The sequence below is a fragment of the Notamacropus eugenii genome, chromosome 4, assembly GCF_028372415.1.
Source record: "Notamacropus eugenii isolate mMacEug1 chromosome 4, mMacEug1.pri_v2, whole genome shotgun sequence".
Taxonomy (NCBI): Eukaryota; Metazoa; Chordata; class Mammalia; order Diprotodontia; family Macropodidae; genus Notamacropus; species Notamacropus eugenii.
The window spans coordinates 169809849-169830651 of NC_092875.1; the positions used below are offsets into that span (position 1 = coordinate 169809849).

The following is a 20803-nucleotide window of genomic DNA, read 5'->3' on the forward strand; positions in this document are numbered from 1 at the left end:
CTCATTTTTAATTTCTCATGTTTAATTTAATGTTCTCTAACTAATATTTTAGATGCTTTCACATTAATTGATTTGGCCTTTCTTTTGTTAATGAAAAGATTCAAAGGTATATATTTTCTTCTGGCTACATTTCATAAAATTTTCATGTCCTCTCTTTTTTCTAATTTCCTTGATGAAATTATCTTTTGTCTCTGGTTGTTCTGTGGCTCACCAATTAAGCTTAAAAGCTTAAGGTTTTTAGTCTTTAACTAGTCGTTGCTCCTTTCTTCTACAGTCCAATTGAATATATTTTTTTTATACAATTGTGGTCAATAAAGAATATATTTATTATTTCTATTTTCTTAATTTTTTTGTGAGAATTTTACGCCTTTAACATGTGTTAAATGTTCATAAGGGTGCCATTTGGTACTAGGAAATATGCATACTACTTTTTATTGTCATTAAATATTCATCAGTTAGATAACATCTAACTTTTCTAAAATGCTATTCAGGCTCATTTTTTTTTTGGTGATTGTTTAGTTTTCTAATTCTGAATGGGTAACATTTAGGTCCTTCACTATTGTAGTTTTACTATTTCTTTCTGTAACTTTTTCCTTCAAGTACTTAGATCCTATAACATTCTGTGCATTATATTTTGTGTTGATATTAATTCATTATTACCTTTCAGAAGAATACGATTTCTTGTTCCCTCTCATTTAAGTCATTTTTTTTTTCTGTTCCTTTGGTTTAGATTGTGACTACTACCCCTGCTTTTCTGAGATCAATTGAAATATAATAAATTTTGTTGTAGTTCTTTATTTTAACTCTGTACAAATCTTTTTTTCAAAGTGTGTTTCTGATAACACATTGTTGTATTCTATTTTCTGATCTATTCTAATGTTTTCCTTCATTTTGTGAGTACATTTACCCATTCACCCTCACACATTTGGTCATTACTTGAGTACTTTCTCCATCCTGTTCACTTTTACTGTATTGTCTCTTCTCTCTTTCCTGCCTCAGTCTTCACAGAGAAGAGGATACTAAGAGAGAAAGATATAATCTGTGTTTGATGCCAGGTTTTTTCCATTTCTTAGCCACTGTTTTCCTCCCCTTAAACAGACTATAGTCACTGGATCTTTCTCCTCTTCATGATTCAGTCTCTAAGGTTAGAGTTTGTTTTTGTAATGAATAATCCTTCCCTGAATTCATTCTTTTTTACTTCCCTTGTTGCCTTCTATTTCATACGGGTATTGAATATATGCCTAAACCTAACCACTTGTGTGTATATATATTCTATCCTCCTTTGTCCTATTAAAATGAAAGTGAATACAAAGGACACCCAACTCAATAGTCCCCCCTCCCCATTTCTCCTGATTTGTATTGTATTCTGCTTCTGTATCTTGATTATGTGAGATAGTAAACTCTTTCCATTCTTTTTTCCATAGTATATTAATTTCCCCTTTTTTTTCCACTCTTCCAGTAGCATCAAAGCAAAAAAACAAAAACAAAAACTGCTCCCAGGTTTTCTTTGTTATTCTACGCACTCAGTAATCTCTGATGATATTAATATTCTGGTGGGGACCAGAATATTCATTTTTCCCTGTCAGAATTAGACACTTCAGACTTTTTATGCCACCTTGAGATTGTTCATTTGTATTTCTCCTTTTGTATTTCTTTTGCTCCCTGAGTTTGCATAGTTTCTACTCATCTCATGTCTTTTTTATCAAGAATGCTTGGAAGTCATCTCTTTGAATAAATTTCCATTTTTCCCCCTGTGGGATTGTATTCAGTTTTAAATTTTAAGCTATCCTCTTCTTTATAGTGATAGCTATGAAATCTTATTTGATTCTGACTGTGACTCCTAAGTACTTGAAATCTTTCTGATTGTTTGCTGGGCTTTTTCTTTGATCTACAAGTTTAAATTTTCTACATTTCTGAGAGGGTTTTTTTTTTAAGATTTTTTTTTTAGGAGATGATAAATCAATTAATTTTATTTTTATTTTGCCCCTAGGTTTCAGTAACCCTGGATAGTTTTTATTCATGATTTCTTAAAAAATATGAGATCTAGACTAATTTTTTTGTGCCATCTCTTTCAGGTAGTTCAATAATTCTTAATTTTTTTTTTCTCCTTGTCCTCTTTTTTAGGTCTGTTGTTGATATGAGGTGCTTCTTTTCTTCTATATTTTTCAGTACTGTGACTGTGTTTTAATGTTTCTTGTTAGCTTATGGAGTCATTAACTTCTCTTTGATCCACTCTAATTTTCATGGATTCTTTAAGTTAGGTCACATTTTGCACCTCTTGTACTTAGCTGTTAATCCTTTCAACTCTTTGCAGGCTCTCATCTATTTAACACAACTATAGGCTTACTTATAGTTGTTGGATTTACAATAGTTCCTGTCAGTTTACTGAAAAGTTTTGCAGGTTTAGATAGACAGAACTGTAGACCTACTTGGTGAGCACTTCTTTCCCTGGCTACATAACTTCAGGCTCTGCCCAGGTCTGTGATGCAGAGTTAAAACTCCTGGTCTAAAATCCCTGACCTTTTTACTCAATTGCAGGCCCCAATCCAAATTCAGGATTTGCAACCCTGCACCTTGGCGTGACAGAGATATAAGCTCACCATTTGTCCAAAGTCCTTGCCCTGGTAACTCAGGTACAGGCTCCAGCCTCAAGCTGTTCTATTATATCTCTGTACCAAGGGTTAGAAGGTGACATCTTTTAGCTTGCTACTCACTCTTCCGGTTCCCTACCCCATGAACATTCATAAGCTCTAGCCCAATTTCTGGTCTGGAAAGCTGTGAATTGGCCTTCCTGGAATGACCCCCTCCCCATTGCCTGTGCTGATCTGGATGTAAAATAGGATCCACAAGGACTTCACCTCAGATTTCCTGATCACCAATAGATCTGCTGCCCTTCCTTCCTTCCTTCCTTCCTTCCTTCCTTCCTTCCTTCCTTCCTTCCTTCCTTCCTTCTTTCCATTATTTTTGGAGTGATCTTGTGAGAGAGCTGGGTTGTTACTGCTTCCTTTTAATCCACCTTGTTTGTCAGTCCACAATACAGTATCTTACAGCCAATTGCCAATCCTTAAGAAGTCAGTACTTTGACGTTACAAAGAATTATTGTTTTGGACATTGAAAAAAAGAATTTATTTTGACCATAAGGAGCTGTGATCCTCATATGAAAATCTCATGAGATCATGAGTTTTATAAATTGAGCTAGTAGATTAGATTGGGATCCCTGTTCCCTCCCCATGTTCATCTGTGCCTTAATGACAGACCAGTGACTCTGAGATAATAGAGGAAGCAGAAATGACGCAGTGCTTGTCAGCTATTGTTCATAGCTCCTTTCTCAGAGTTAGAACCATCCAAATTGTGGAAATGAAGTTAGAAAAGGTGATTAAGCCAGGGAAGGGTGGATTTAAGAAACCCTTAAATTTGTAACAACTCCTTATCTGACTTTGTCTACATAAGTTTTCCTCTCAAATATGTCCCTGAAAAAACCCTGAGTTTACATTAATAGTTAATAAATGTTTCATAAAATCTTAGAGTCAGAAGAAAATTGAGAGATAATTTAGTTCAGTTTCACAGTTTAGACCTCATTAGAGATAGTTGTAAAACATGTAACTTCATTACTGTGCAGACGTTACTGTTTTTGAACCTAGGTTTAGTGACTATCTGTGTAAGGAGTAGGGGATCTTTGTAAGTCTGAAAAATGGAAGGGTTTGGGAAGAGTCAGCTAGGAGAATACTAGCAAGAAGGAGAAGGAAGCCAAAACTTTGAAAATGTTTTACATTTATAGAAAGTGTGGCAGAATGGATGGAAGTTAGGAAGACTACGGTTTGAAGACTACTGTCTGTGTGATTTTGGGCAAACCCCTTAATCTCGCTCAGTGCCACAGGAAATTTCTTTAAGGATAAAAGTTACGATCTACATCCAGGGAAAGAATTGTAGAGTGTGAATGCCGAGCAAAATGTACGTTTTTCTTTTTCTTTTTTTTTTCTTTTGGTTTTTCCCTGATTCTTCTTTCACGACATAATTAATGTGGAAATATTTTTAATATGTTTGTACATGTATAGCCTATATCAGATTGCATGTTGTCAAGGGGAAGGAGGGAGAAGGGAAAATTCAGAACTCAAAATTTTATAAATGTGAATGTTTGAAAACTAAAAATAAATAAATTTTAAAAATATAAAAAGAAAGGATTAAAGTTGTTGATGAATAAATTGTCCATCTGTTTGGGTCCAGTTTTCATATAGGAAGTTCTTATACCAATGAAATCATGGTTCTACACCTATATACCTCCCCAAACCCCCCAAAATGGTTGGAAAACACAAACATATCCCAAGCTTGCTTTACAGATTATTTATAACTATATTTTTTCCCTAATCAACAATGAGATGCTCCTAATAAATTACTTTGTTAATTTGGTTGCTCTGTAGTTTTATTACCTCCACCAGGACAGATTGTTACTTATTTATGTCTTCTCATCTCTTATATTTTTTGTTCATACCATTCCTTAAACCCTCCAAAGATAAAGATTATTATATTGAAAGTTTTTATTAATTAAAAATGTGTAATAATAACAACCAAGAAATATTTTCCCTTCTTGGGGTAAAAAAAAAAAATACTAAATGAATCATTCAAACAGATCAAGAATGGAAAAGTTTAGCCTCTGAAGGAAAAATTTCCAAACATTTTGGAGCAGGTGAATGTAAGGATTTATAGGGGATGTGTGGCTTGAATCTTTCTACTTCAGTTACTTCTAAGTATTATTTGTTTACTTAAGGTTACAATATTATCTTGATCAGACCCTAATGAGGGTACCATTTAAAAACACTTGTTAGAAATGCACACATATAAAAGAATACGTTTTCTATGTACTGAGTCTATTCCTTTCCACTTCTGTACTGAAAAAGTCCTACCATGCTCTGGAGCTGTGATGCTCTGCCCAACCAGGATACCACAGTGACCATGAGTAATTGGATATGTTTGGAAAAGAGGCCTCCCGAAAAACCCAGAGCTTTTCCTGAGGTGCTCTTGTGAATTTAACACACAAGTGGCATGTACATAAATTAGCATGAGTTGCTTGCTGCAGGTGGCAGTTGTATTAATTTTCTCTGTGCATTGACTGCCTAATCTAAACATTCCAGTGCTGAAAACAAAACCGTTATTTGGTATTTCAAGGAAAGGGTCCTCAAGTCTCATGTGGTAAGAAAGCATATATGAAAAGGAAAAGAAGTCGACTGATACAGGCTATCTGAACCTGAGATAGCAATGGGTCACATCCCTGTCCAGTTTAGAGGCCTTGGCAAGTCACAGATGTACTACTGATTCTACCAGCTCGAGATGCATTAAAGTATTGAAACTGTATTTGGGAAAGAAAGAAAGGATTCAGTTTAGCCGATGATGAATAACAGAGTGAAGTTTTGCTCTTTCAGCAACTTACAGATGCTTCATTGTATTTGCCTTTCCTGAATTCTGATGAAATGATCTTGAAAGAATTATGCCTGTTGTTCTTGGCATTTAATGATCTTGTTCCATGCAGCGTGAAGGACCTGCTGCTTGTCTCAAAAATTATGAAACTGAAAGAAGATTGATTTTGGATTAACTCCCACAATCTTGCCTTAAAACTTTAAATGACTAAAAAGTGATCCTTTAAAAATAAGACAACCCACAACAACACAGAGAATCCCCAGTTTTTTCCAATTTATGTTACATATATTAGACTATTCCTATTCATACACATTACCTATATATGTATGTATGTATCTTTGGGAAAACTGAATCATATAATTTATAATAGAGTAATAATATTTCCATATTTATTCAAACCCCTGTAGAATATATGGGTATCCTGTTTTTAGAATTCCTCTCAAGTTCTGTAGCCTGCCTTTTTTTTTTCTACAGATGTGCCATATGTAATAGCTGCTGAAACATAGTGAATTCTTGGAGGTTTTAAAAAAAAAAAGTAGGAACTGAGCTTTCTTGGGAGATGTGATGGGGGAGGAAATGATATGAGGGATGAAGTTGGTAATAAATTAATACCTATAGTCTTGGTCTTGTGGCATGAGTTTCCTATTGTTGAAAGGAAAAGTGAGATGACCAAAACATATGCCTTCAAAAGAAAGATAAATGAGAAAACACATTTCTTATAGTTCATACAAATCCCCTGACTCACAATCTTCTTGTTTTCTTTATTAATAAGTACTTATACTACAAATTTGCAAAGAGCTTTAACATCACTATTTTGTCTTCAGTGCCTCCATGATATGGCCCAGCATCATTCTCATTTTACATCTGAAGAAAATAAGGCCCAGGTGTTCTGTGTGATCTGTTCAGTGTCTCGCCAAAAGTTATTGGAAACGACAGCTATACAGCTCACTGTCTGAGTTTCTACATTACTGTTAAGTGCCATATTGCCTCCAAAATCTATCCTTGTGTCTTTGTTTTTCTTTTCTTTTTAAAATAAGTTTAAGTGATAAGCTTTTGTTTTTACGTAACAGTCTTTTCTCAAAATTCCTCTACCTCCCCTGCCTTGGAATGGAACCTTCTTTTAAAACAAGGAAGAACCGCATTTATGATTGTGATGTTCCCACAGTTCTGCCCTAGTTAATCAACCCCCCATTTTCTGAGAGGAAGGAGGTGCATTTCACTACATATCTTCTGGAGCCTTCATGAGTTTTCCATTTACCCAAATTTTAATCGGCTTTTAGTTTGGCTCCATTTACATTGCTGTAGTCATCGTATACCTTGTTTTGTTTATTTCACTCTCCATCAGTTCATACTTTCATCTTTCCTTGAATTCTTCATATTTATGATTTCTTACTACACAATAATATTGTTATATTCGTAGCCTTGGGTTTATTCAGCCATTCCCGATCTATGAGTACTTTTTATTTATATATATATATATATATATATATTTCTATCCTTGCCCTGTATTTCTTGGATACCAGGCTTTTTCCAATGATGTTTGATAGATAAAATTTTTGTCATTCTCCAGTTTTATAACTCTTCATTCATTTTGCTTTTCAAATTTTTATGTAATCCAAAAAGTGTTTATATACCTCCTCTTTCCCTAGTTTGGTTAAGAATTCTTCTTTTTGCCATAACTGTTAAATTTACCTTCTTCCTCTAATTTTTTATGATGTGACCTTTCTTGCATTCCTTTTTACACATTTTATAGGACACTCCCTTTTTTTTTTGAGCAAGATTAAATTACCATTTCTCAGTATTTTTTCAGCTAGAAGTCATTCCTTCTGCCCCAAATTTCTTATGTCTCTTTCCTTGACTATGTTTATGCACCCAGGATGTGATGTAAATCTATTAGGAATTGTAAAAATCACCTCTGTTAAATTTCTTCACATTCTAGTTGAGCAAATTGAGCCTCTGAAAGATATAGTAAACTTGCCCAAGGTGTTTAAAGCCCCAGCATACTACATTTGGGATTTGAAAACAGATCTTCTCCAAATCCAGTGGTATTTATAATATTATTCATACACCTTTTAAATTTGTGTTATGTATCCTTTGGATTTTAAATTCCTTGAGAGTAAGGATTTGTCCCACGTTATACATTTGTATTCCCAGGACTAGCTCAGTGTCTTGGAAATAATTACCTCTTAATAAATGTTAGAATTGCCAGGAATTGAATTCATTAGGGCTTTGCTCATCACTAGCTTTGCTCACTTTTTTTTTGTCTAAAATATTTGTTCTCTTATTTATTCACTCATTTCATAAATGCTTATCAATTTTGTATTTCTCAAAAGAGCTAGAGATTCTGTGAAGAAACTCATTATTGAAAAGTGTGTAAATCTTGAGAACAAATCAGTTATTGAGACATAACCATCTTCCAGTATTTGCTGGGCTGTCATGCAGAAGGAGGTATTAAATTTGTGGTACTTGATCCAGGAAAACAGAACTAAGACCAATGTGTGGAATTTACAAGAAAGAAGATTTCCATTCAACTTAAGGAAAGCTCTCTAATGATTTCAACTGCCCTTAAATGGAATAGGCATTCTTAGAGAGTACTTTCACTGGAAATGTTTAAGCAGAGCCTAGATGAACACTTGTCTAGGAAGTTACAGGTGTGGGCATTAGTGACTTGGATAGGAATTGCTCTAAATGACATATATAGCTTCTTATAATTCTATAATTAGTGTATTTTTCCTATTTTTAAGTTGTATACATTCCTTTTTATAATGACTTGCAAAATAGTTACAAATAATTATTATTTATTTTGTAGTTGTTAGCAGAAAGGGAGGTGTGTTAGATGAAATAATTTTCCAGTGTAATAAATTTAGGGACATAGACCTAGAGCTAGAAGGAACTTAAAGGTCATTTAGTCCAACCCCATCATTTTATAGATGAGTAAATTGAGACCAAGGAGGTGTCTGAGCCCCCAGAATTAGTCAAGTCGGAGGCAGGATTTGAACCCAGGTTCTGTGACTCCACAGTCAATTCCGCTATCTAGCAACAACACTCTCTCTAAGAGCTTGAAACATAGCAGATGCATTTGTTCGTTTACAATATCAGTCAGCCTTCAGATATTTTAACTCTTTTAGATGAAAATTTTTCTGAGATGTGTAATATTATTCCCTGTCTTAATAGGATTAACAATAAGAACAATAGTAACTAATTTTATAGTGCTTTAATTTTTTATAAAACCTTTTCTCTAAAAGAGATGTCTGAGAATTGTTTCCTCTTTGCAGAAATAAGGATATTGATACTCAGTGCTGTAAAGTAATTTGCCTAAGGTCAAATAGGTAGTAAATGTTGGCTATGGAATTTGAGCTTACACCTGATTCCAGGTTCAGTGATATATCCATTACACTAGGCTCTCTCTTATTTAATATATTTATTATAGGTTGCATTCCAAAATTGAGTAGAGAACTGGCCTTGAAACTAGGAAGGATTCTTCCTAGTTTTACTCCTACTTCTGACATTCAGGCTGTGTGAGGAGTGGAAAGTTCTTAACCCCTCATCACTTGAAGGCAAGTATTTTAAGACTATAACTTACAAAAAGAGTGCCCACTTGCAAGAGTTGCAGGAATTTCTTCATTGAGTAGTTCCCTATACGAATGAAATTATGGGTTCAGACCTTCTTCACTGAGGCAACTAGGTTTGCAGTGGATAGAGTGTTGGACCTGGATTTAGGAATATTTGAGTTCAAATCCAGCTTTAAATGCTACTAGCTATATGACCTTGGGCAGGTCACTTTAACCTCTGTTTGCTTCAGTTTCCTCAACAGTAAAATGAAAAATCACAGTACTTACCTTGCAGGGTTTTTATCAAATGGTACAATGTTTATAAAGTACTTAGCCCAGTGCCTGGGACACAGTAGAAGTTATATTAATGTTTATTCTTTTATTTCCTTTCCTTCCTTCCCTGACCCCCACAAACACTGAATCATCAATATTTCATGACTTTGTTATTTCATTAGCAGTGGCATTCTTTTTACTGACAAATCACAGTTTCTCTGTACCTTAAAGGACTATCTTCTTGAGCTACTTTATGGCTGTTGAAGTTGATATTTATAATATTACCTAGTATTTTAAGTTACAGTGAACAATATATTAAATGTACAAAAATGGAATTGATTGTCTCATCTCTTAGTAAGAGGGTGGTGTAGTATAGTGAATTGAGTACCAGACTAGGAAATCAGAATTGGAATCCCACTTCTGACATTTACCTTCTGTGTGACAACAGGTAAGTCATTTACTCTATCTGAGCCTCAGTTTTCTCATCTATGAAGTTTTATTAATAATGCCTGTGGCCTTACCTTGCAGGGTTTTTGTGAGACTCAGATGAAATAATGCACATGAAGTGACTTACAAACTTTAAAATACTATATTGTCATCACTCATCTCCCCCTGTTGCAAAGGCAACACATTTAACTCCTTATCTTGCCACCCCACCCCAACCTCCCCAAACCTACCTCTCTTTCAAACTTTCCTTTTATTGTCAAGTAATTGTCCTTCCTAACACAACCCCAGTTGTCTTTCTACAACATCTTTTGCATAGATCTCCTCCTTTTCATTCACACAGCCAAAACTGTTGTCCAGGCTTTCATCACCTCTTGAATAAACTTCTGCAAATACCTCCTTTTGGTCTTCTAATCTCAAGTCTTTCCCTTCTTCATTCCATCTTCTGCAAGTGGGAACCCCGCCTCAAGTGACTTCCCTAAAATTCAGGTCTGGTCTGATCATGTTACGCCACTCCATCCTCCCTCCCTCCTCTACCATCTCTACCTCTGACCCCTGTCACATCGAAGTTCTTTGTCATTTCAGCTTTTTGTATCTTGGCTCTTCCCTGCCTTTCCAGTCTTCCTTCACCACCCTCTTCTCTTCAGAGTCTGTTTCAGCCATACTGGCATATGTTCTATGTGCATGATGCTTCATCTCCAGTCTTCATGTCTTTGCATTAGATAGCCTCATTGACTGGAACGAATTTTTTCTCACCTTCCCGTCTTTCCATTCCTGGTTTCTTTTTTCATGATTCAGCTGTTTTGCCCCTTTCTTCATGAATCCTTTCCTTCTCCCCTCATTTGTTTTGGCACCTCTTCCTCCCAAAACTACTTTGTACCTATCTATCTATCTATCTATCTATCTATCTATCTATCTATCTATCTATCTATCTATCCATCCATCCATCTATCTATCTCTATCTATCTATCTATCTATCTATGCATATACACAAATATATGCACATATATGCATATGGAAAATATATACATTATGTATATATTCCTATGTGTATATGTTTTCTTCTCATTAAAATGTAATCTCATTGTGGCCAGGCACTGTTTCTCATGGTAGATAGCACATAACAGAAACAGGCATAGGGACAACACTTGTGATTTCATTTGTATAGGGAATTCCCAGAGGGAGGACACGTTCTCTGCCAATGCAAGTTAGCATCTGCTCTGAGAGTAATGGTCTTCAAGACTATAATTCTAAGAGGTTAAATAACCTTTACATGGTCAAACTAGGTAGTATGAGTCATAGGTGTGGCCTGAATCCATCTTACTGCTTCTGAGTCTGACTTTCTATCCATCATGTCACACTATCCCTAATCAAATGCTTGTTGATTGATTGCAAAATTGGAAAACTGAAGCCCAATGAGATTAAATTATTCAGTTATTTGCCCATGATTATATAATGAGTTAGTTGTAGGATCAAGGAAGAATATAGGTATCTTCACTTCACTGCCCCACTCTAGGCCTTCTACTGTGTTTTCAAGCAGATAAAAGCATGAACATGATGAAGTTCCTGCCCTCAAGGAGCTTGAAGTGACATGGCATATATGAACAACAATACTGGTATTTTTGGTAAGTGAGGTGAAAGAGGTGCCATCAGAAAGCCACTGGAGTTCAGAAGAGGGAGGATTCATTATTGGTTTATGTAATCAGTAAACCCTACTAGGGCCAAAATACAAGGTTTTTGAGGTCTGGGGCTAACACAGTGTTTTGTACATAATAGTATTTTGTATTGATTGAACTGAGATGCATTTATGGATGAAATAGTTTTTGAGCTGGGTCTTAATGGATTTTTAATAGGTAGATATGGAAATAAGAGGTCATTTCATGAAGGTAGAACACATAAGGAAAGGTACACAGCAGTAGGATCCTGGATCCTAATTATAATTACTAGGTATGTTACCTTGGGCATATCTCTTTTGGTTCTCAGTTTTACAGGATCATTGAATCATAGATTACACTCTGGAGCAAATTGTAGCAGCCATTGAATTGAAGCTCCTCATTTTACAAATGAGTTTTCTAATTTGTAAGGTGAGAAGTTTGAATTCTAGGATAATTTAATTAGGTCATAGAAAGATGGGAAGATTATTTGGGTTCTGCCACTTAAAAACTGTGACCTTGAGTAAATCACTTACCTCTCAGTTTCCTTTTCCTTAAAATGAGAGATTTGAACTACATTGCTTTTGAAGTCACTACCAGTTCTAAATCCAATGAGGGATATGTTTGAAGAGTAATGAGTAGTCCACTTTGGATGCATCATAGTATATATTTTGGGGAGCAGTGGGACACCAGCTAGAAAGGGAGATTGGGGGTAAATTGTGCTGGCTTTCAAAGCTAGGTTTTACCAGTTTGTGGTTGGTAGGTTCTTTACATAGCCACTCTCAAATATGTTGGTTGGTAAACTCTTGTCGTTGCTGAAGTGCTTAGAAGTGTAGGATTTAGAGGGGAAAGTGCCTTTATAGATGACCTCGTCTAGCCCTCTCATTTGAGAGATGAAGTGAGTCCTCAGGTGGTTAGTTGATTTGTCCAAAGTTATACAGCAACAGAGCCGTGATTGGATCTCATATGCTCTGCACACCAGATCAGTGCTCTTTCCATTTCCACCATAACATAGCAAGACTAGTTTTTACCAGAACCAGGACAAAAATCAGTGCTGTTGTCATTGCACTCCATTTATCCTTCACCCTCTCCCTGAAGAGCTGTGATTCCAGTACTCCAACCCCCATCTATAGATTCCTTAAGGAAGAGAACTCAGTTATATCCTAGGCAGTGCATGAGATGAGAAATACAGCAAAAGTCTTTACTCCTGATAATTTTCATTATATTCTCTCACTTCTGAATGAGTGCAGTTATTCCCATTGTTGCTCTTTGAGTCACGCCTCACTGCTCTGTCTCTCTGGGAGGTGGATTATATGCTTATTAGAACATTACAAGTTCACTTAGTTTTATTATCTGATGTGTGAGTATGTAGACATTCTGACAAAATAAATCTTATTCTTGACCCTGATTGATGTGGTTTCATTCTGACAGTAACTGGACATTTCCACGATGATTCTTCTGTTATTATTGTGCTTGCATATCCTCCATGGCATGTACCTTTAAATCTCAATTTACTTTCCTCTTGATCAAATTGATGAATCTCTAACCAGACACATGCTTTAACTTCTTTCATTAAACTTTCTCATTTACTTCCTAAACATAAATGTTTGCCATGACTCATCACTGATTAGATATTTTTAAATGAATTAATGATTAGATGATTTTGAGGAAATAATTACAAAAAAAGTCCTCGAGGCATTCCTCTAATCACTTTTAATGTGTCAAATGTTAGAGACACTATCTTTCTCTTCAGTACTATTACTGTGATAACTGTTTTTGCAAATGATTGATAATATTTTTTGGTGCCTACCAGTGAAGAAAATAGTTTGAATAGTTTGGGCTTTAGTGGGGATGGAAACTGAGCCAAAATGTTGATATGAGTAGCTTGTCTCTGAGTTAATAATGACATCTAGCTCCAATTTTGTCCCTTCTTTCAGCATACTTTGGACAACTCAGTTGTCAAAATCTCTGCCTAACAAAGAAAAGCCTAAAAATTTCTGCTGTAGCCAGAAGGGTAGCTATATCTGCCATCCTTGAAAATATCAACATACTAGACAAGTATCATTTTGAAATATTTTTAATGTTTTGTTTCTCTGTCTGTTGACTCTATTGTTGGACCATGAATTGATGAAGTAGTATTCCAACAACTTCTCCAGGCAAAGGGCTTTACTTTAACCCACTTTATTTTTATTTTTAAATAATAGATAATATTTACTTATACTCTTATACTTATATATACTTATACAAAGAGTTTTTGTACATTATCTAGTTATATCCTGATTATAACTCTATGAAGTAGGTGCTGGGGGTGGAATTTGAACTCAGATTATCTTCTGGTACTTTTCACCAAGCAACCTACCTTAAAATTGCTTTCTCCAATTCTGTCTTCTGTACTTTAATTCTCAGTTTAAGATAAAATACAGCTCCTTGTTTAATATTGAATAGTCTCTGATTTTTTTGGATACCCAGAAGTGGTTGGTGTCTCATCTACTTGATTTGCTACTTCTCTAAATTTTTCACAGAATACTTATGCAGATATATTGAACTAAAATTAGAGTACTGAGACATCCTTATCTAAGAATAATAGGGCTGCAACTTAGCCAACCTCATGGAGTAGAGGTCAGTCAGTCAAAAAACATTTAATAAACCCTTGCTGTATGCCACACACTGTGCTGTGTATCTGCAGATACAAAGAAAAACAAACAAAAAAATTAGCTGTCCTTAAGGAACTCAGGGTCTAATGAAGGAAACAAACATGAAAATAGGTAATATAAAATATATACCAAATAAATCAGAGAAGAAAGAGTACTAGCAGTTGGGGAGACTGAGAAAATCTTTCTATATAAGGTGGAATTTTGAGTTGAATTTTGAAGAAAATTCAGGCAAACACAAAGGCAGAGATGACACTTAATATCATATGACTCCAGCTTTTAGCCACCCTCATTATCTCATTATTTGTGAAAGAAAGTTTAAATTTAAGAGGTATGGCTGGAAACTATATTGCTTGCCTGTTGCTAGAATCTGGAATCTAACTGTTGCCCCACCAGAAGACTATCAAAGAAAACTGGGTTGTTAGGTTCTTTTGGAGGGAGAGGAAAGGGAATTTGTGGGAGCAGATAAGAATAGGTGGTGCTTCAGGTGGGAAGAGTCCCCAGTGATGAGAGTAATGGAAGACATTGAGAAAAGACCTATTTTAACTGGATGAATATGGAAGCAGTTATTCACTTTTCTGTTAAGCTTTGATTTGTCTTCACTCAGGAAAAAAAAAAAAACAACTTCATTTAGCTATTTCTTTCCAGAGAAAAATTCATAATATTTTGTGAATTAATTTTGAGCTACAGAAACATCTTATGACATTGTTTGTTATGAGAGCAGAGCTTAACTTTATTCCAGATGAAGGAGGGATAAACCCTCATCTTGCAGTATTTTAAGTAGTTTCCTAAATTTAACTTGTCCTTGTATTCCTGTGTCATGTATAAAAACATAATGAAATATATTTCTTGGGATGGAAAGTATCAGTTCCAGTCTATTGTAGTTTATTTTGAAAACTACTTCATCAGGTACGAATTGTTTTTTCATTAGGGAGGTTTTTTTTTCCATGTTGCCTATAATCTATTATTCATCTTTATAGCTATATTTGTGCATTACCTATTTATATAACTATATTTGTCCATCACCTGTGCGTGTAACTAACTATATTTGTAACATCTGCCAGCTCAGATTCTATTTTTGACCACGGGAGCCTAGAGTGAATGGTAGCAAATGTTATTTATTGCCCTCCTTTTTAACCCCTCAGAATGCTCAAACTCTCCCTACAGCTTTCCTTTTTCCCCTCTTATATTCTGAGCACATTTGACACATAACAAAAGTGACTTTTGTCTTGTTATGGAAATGTGCCAAGCTGTTTGACATGATGACAGGTGGGATATTACTTAGTGCCGGTGAAATTTGGGCTGTATGGGTGCTTTGTTTCCTCCTGGATTGTGTTTTGACTTGCATGTTTCTGACAGCCATTGTAGCATTAACCTTCCTTACTGAGCTTAGAACTTGCCTGCAAGAGTGAGCTTAGTAAAGGACATAAATTTTTTTTAATTACTCATGAATTTCTCCAGAAATTATGCTTTAGTATTTAAATACTTCCAATATTTTTTGAACATGTTTTTTTTTCCCTGCAGAATTCATTTTAATATATATTCCTACACTTTTATTCTTGATTTGAATTACAAAATATTAATTATGGAACATTTCAAAGAAGAGTTTGGGAGATTAAAAAAAGTCAAAATATTCCTCTTGCTTTGGTGAAATATCTTTATCAATACATTAAGTTTAAGGTGGTCAGTTAGTCCTAAAGAAGTAAAGATTCCTTCCTCTTTATGTTTTGGTGATATAGTTCTACTCAAATACTTCGTAATATAGTAATTTTTAAAATTCCAGATAGCTAGAATACAAGGGCATTGAATTTGGAGTCAGAAAACTCAGTTTGAAATTTGGCTCTTTGCTTTATTATCTTCATGACTTTCCATGAATCATTTCGTTTCTCTGAGCTCCATTTTCCTCATCCATAAAATTAGGAGGTTGGACTAGATTATTACTAACGTCTCTTCTAACTCTAACTTTATGATTTATTATTATAGTAGTAGTGGGTCTATAAAAGTCAGGTTGCTCCCTTGCTTTGAGCATAATGAGATATTTAAAACATTGTGGATTTGCTTTTGTTTGGAAATGAAAATCCATGGCTTTATAATTGAATGCTTGGTTTTATAGTTGCTAGGCTTTCTGATATAGTATCATTGAAAAATATGATATTCTGTGACTTGCAGAAAAAGCATGGACTTAACTTTTATGGTTGAACCACAATAATACTTCAAAACATTCCTACCTTATAGAAAGCAATGTTATTTATCTGTGCATTAAATGTAATAAAATGAAAAGTTGTGTAGATATTTTCTTACTCTATTATGCCAGGTAACATTACAGATGTGTCTGCTTATCTCTGAATCTCTTTCTGACTGTCAAAAATGTGACAGTGATCAAGAACAAATGAAATCCTTCCTACTTTTTCTATGTCACAGAGAGGCTTCTGGGAAATATATTCACCATGGGCTCTTTTTTCTTCTCAAAATCTCAAAATTCTTTGGTATCATTCCCTAATTTTGGTAATGAACTGGCTGTGTCCTTGCCATGGACCTCCACTTTATTCCAACCCCCTTTTTTTCTAAGGAAACTGAAACCTCAATCATCTCCTGATTCACTTTCAGCCTCAACATCTTTTTTATCTACTGATTCCTTACTTAACTGCCTTCAAACATATCCAGATCTCACCATCATTCTTTAAAAAACAGACATTCACTGACCACATCCTTTCCCATGGCAGCTATCTCCTATGTCTCTGCCTCTGCACTGGCCATCCTGGTATGTCCTCCCTCCTGAGCTTTTACTTCATTGAATATTGAAATTGAAACCTTTACCACTTTAGATGAAGCACTACTTTCTAAGAGTGGCTCTTTCTGATCCTCTTTCTCAACTACTGATACTTTCACTCACTAACTGTTGTTAAGTTGTTTTTCAGTTGTATCTGTTATATGACTTGCCCAGGGTCACATAAGCTAGTAAGTGTTTGAGGCCCAATTTGAAGTCTTGAATATGATTCTTCTTGACTCCAGACACACTGTGCCATCTAGCTGCCCCCTCTTACTAACAATATTTTATTTAGTTATTTGTGTTTTTTTCTTTTTATTTATTTTGCATGTCCTTGTATATCTACTTAATTTATATTCTGTTAAAATGTAAGACTATAGGGGTTGTTTCATTCTTTGTATTTCTATCCCCAATATCTACAGATCTGACCATATTATTTCTCTACTCAACCAACTCCAGTGGTCTCCTGTTGCCTCTGGGATAAAATAAAAACTCCTTTCTTTAGCTTTTACTCCTTTCTTTAGCCTTCTACGACCCAGCCCCAACCTGTTTCTCTAGCCTCAGTGGGTGTATTACTCCCCCTCCTGCACTCTGCTTTCCAACCAAACTGGACTCTTTCTCTCAGAAAGGACACTTCATCTTTAATCTCCATATCTTTGCCCTGGCTTTGGCTCCAGTGTCTAAAATGTACCTCCTCTCCATCTTACAGAGTTCCTCTCTCTTCCTTTAAGATGAAGTTTAGGCATCATGTTCTGCATGAAATTCTTCCTGATCCCCTCAACTGCTACTATCCAACCTCCCAAGCTACCTTGTACTTAACTATTTTGATTATAGTTCTATTTATACACTACACATATACTATGCCTGTTTTATATGTGTGTGTGTGGTGTGTGTATTTGTTTCTCCAACTGGAATGTAAGTTTCTTGTGAATAGATATTCCTTTTTTTGTATACTCATTAGCAGCCACAGTGCTTTCCATATAATAGTGGCTTTATAAACCTCTCTCTGATTAATTAGTAAATACTTAAGTGATTGATAGCAATTAGAAGTTCATTTTTATCCTCTGAATATTGGCATTGCTTTTCAAGGATAGTCTTAATATTAAGCCCTTTCAGATCTCTGATCGTGCAGAAAAATCTCTAGATTTCCTCTTTAACACCAATTTTCTCCCAGAGACCCTATATGACAGTCAGTCCTTGGGCAACTTGATTTTAAATAACGCAAAAGGGTAATGTGCACACATGTATGTGCATGTGTGCATGCATGCTATGAATCATAATTTTTCATAAAAGAAATGGCACAGAGTCCTAAATTTTTGATGAGTTAGGCTGGTCATTTGGTAAGAATTACAAATGGCCCCAGTTGTATTCCTAAGACAATAAAAAAATAACAACGCTTCCATTACACTGACTAGATTCTTTATGGAAAATTCATGAGAAAATGTAAGGAAGAATCACACTGGATAAGCAAGTCATTTGCATCAGTGGAGAACATAGCATATGAAATTGTAGATCTTTCAAAGTGTCAGGATACCTCAGGGAATCTCAATATGACATATATAGTGGGACATTATTTAATGTTTAACATGAACATGCATGTAAAAACACTCAAATTCAAACTTGTACTTTTTAATTTTTTCGAATTTTAGAAATCAAACAAAAATTAGATAATTATTTGAAGAAATACAATAATTATTTGTTTACATTTTAGGAACTATAATTCCAACTGATTATATTTTCAGAGTCCTAGGACTACTTTTCTTGTGCCTGATTTATGTGACAAAGTGTTCTATTTCTCTTGTGGTATTAGTACAGCCTCATGCCAGATTTTCATAATTGTAGGAAATATGTGATGGTTTCGGCTGTAAATTTAATGGACTTGTTTTTAAGTCTATTTAACCTTTCAGAATTTTTGTTCATTTAACATTTACTTATTTTTCCTACCCCTTCTGGTTTGCCCTTGGAACTGTGTTTTGTTTTGTTGTGTTTTCTTCCCTTCGCATACTTTAAGGCAATCTACTAAAATCATTCTATTAGCAGATGTGACTATATTGCTACAGGGAATAATCTTCCATTAGAGGATAAGGTCTAGTTAAGTGAAAATATGCTTTTATGTATGAAATGTTTAATAATATGGTTATCTCTGTTATCCAGTACAGTGGTGTTAAGGCAAATGGGAGATGGTGAGTACAGGAGCGTGGCCATATTTAAAATTTACTGGTATTATAAAATGTTAGGGCAGATTGGTGGTACAGTGGATATAGTTCTGGGTCTCAAGTCAGGAAGACTTATCTTTCAGAGTTCAAATTGGGCTTCAGACACTTATTAGCTGTGTAACCCTGGGCAAATCACTTCCCTCTGCCTGCCTCAGTTTCTCAGCTGGAGAAGGAAATGGTTAAATATTCCAGTACCTTTGACAAGAAAACCTCAAATGGGGTCATGAAGAGTCTGACACGAGTGAAAAAACTGAACAGCAACAAATGAAGCCTCACTTTAGTGAATCTGAAATTTGCGTCTTAGCAAATCTTTTTAACCAAACTACTAAGTAGATAGATGGATGCAGAGATTTTATTTTCACTTTCTCTCCCCATCTTTGCTTCTTTTCCAGTTTTGTCACTAGCTAGACCCCTAAAAACAGGAGGAAAGGAACATAGTTCTGATGTGTAACCCATATATTTTATAATCATTGCCTGAATAGTAGAGATGTTGTGCCTTGATCAGGTAGATTGGCAGGTATAAAAAGCACCTGTGCTGAGATAAATCAAGGCTGTTTTTCTATACCATTAACAGGTAACTTAGCAAAGGAAATGTTAACTACAAGAGATGCTTCTCACCCTTTTATGAGGTTGCTGGGGGGGTGAGGAGGAGAAAGGGGAAGGAAAAAAACTGTTGAGAGTTGAGGGATATAGGGAATATAAGCTTGTCATCCTTGAGGTAAGAATTTGCACAGTGTGAATACAACAGTCATTATATCCAGACATGACAGCGTGCATCAAGACTGTTACATAAAATCAGACATACAAGGCACAGCAGACTGACAATTAGGCAATTGTTATAAATTGCAAAGCTGAGAAATGGGCTTCTTCATTTTAATACCTACAGAACACTCCTTGTGCAAGAGGCACACTTACATAAAAGCAGCATTATGCTCTAGATTCTAGTCTGATGATGCTATTGAGTCCTGTGAAACTTCTGCTTGCCAAGTACAGAAAGGTCCTTTTTGTCTTTGTGAACTGAACTTAATGTCTTTCTCTTTGCTTCTGTTTGTATTCCTAGCACTTACCACAATTCTGGCATTCAGTAAGCACTTAATAAATGCTAATTTTAATATATACTATCTGCCTTGTTGCTTAGTCGTTTTTGAAATCTCTTTGAATCCTGAATTTTTAATGAAATGCTCTTTATTCCTTCCTTCCTTCTTTCCTTCCTTCCTTCCTTCCTTCCTTCCTTCCTTCCTTCCTTCCTTCCTTCCTTCCTTCCTTCCTTCCTTCCTTCCTTCCTTCCTTCCTTCTTTCCTTCCTTCCTCTTTATCTACCCTTTTTTCTCTTTCTTCTTCCTCTTCATCTTCTCTCTCCTCTCCCTCCCTCCATCCACATAGGGAATCATACTCTTACCTGTGGGACTCTGCTTAAAGGAATGTAAATTTTGATTGCTGAAACCTAGGAACATATTTTGGAATTTAGAGGCTAGATTTCTTTTTTATGCCTTAAATTCTAATCACTCTGGCTCTCATTGATTGCCAACAATAGGACCCAGCCCAAACCCTGCTTGGTCATCTTTTGGATTCTGAAGGTTCAGAGTGAGTGTAATTTGCACTTGTTTCTGTTTTGACCAGAAACTCTAAGGGTCTTCACCTCCTAGATTGATTTGTTTTTTTGACTGCATAAAAGAGGCCATTCTTTGCCTCATTTTTTACCTAGCCTTAATCACTGAATGGGCATTGCCTCAGACAAACTTAGACCTGGGAAAGGCTTTAGCTTAAAAAGACCAAGACCTCCCACTTCATCAGTGGGCATCTTCTTTTGTCTTGATCTGTATCTTGCCACTGGAGAA

General features: G+C 35.4%; 1 protein-coding gene and 1 long non-coding RNA gene across 4 annotated transcripts in view; both read left to right on the plus strand.

The window, feature by feature from the left end:
* Positions 1–20803, plus strand: part of GMDS (GDP-mannose 4,6-dehydratase) — a 761839-nt gene that overhangs the window by 206317 nt on the left and 534719 nt on the right. The window lies entirely within an intron of this gene.
* Positions 1–20803, plus strand: part of LOC140502845 (uncharacterized) — a 67087-nt gene continuing 46284 nt past the window's right edge. The window contains exon 1 of the long non-coding RNA XR_011966592.1: positions 1–20803. This exon is cut by the window's right edge and continues 20973 nt beyond it. This is a non-coding gene — a long non-coding RNA (uncharacterized lncRNA).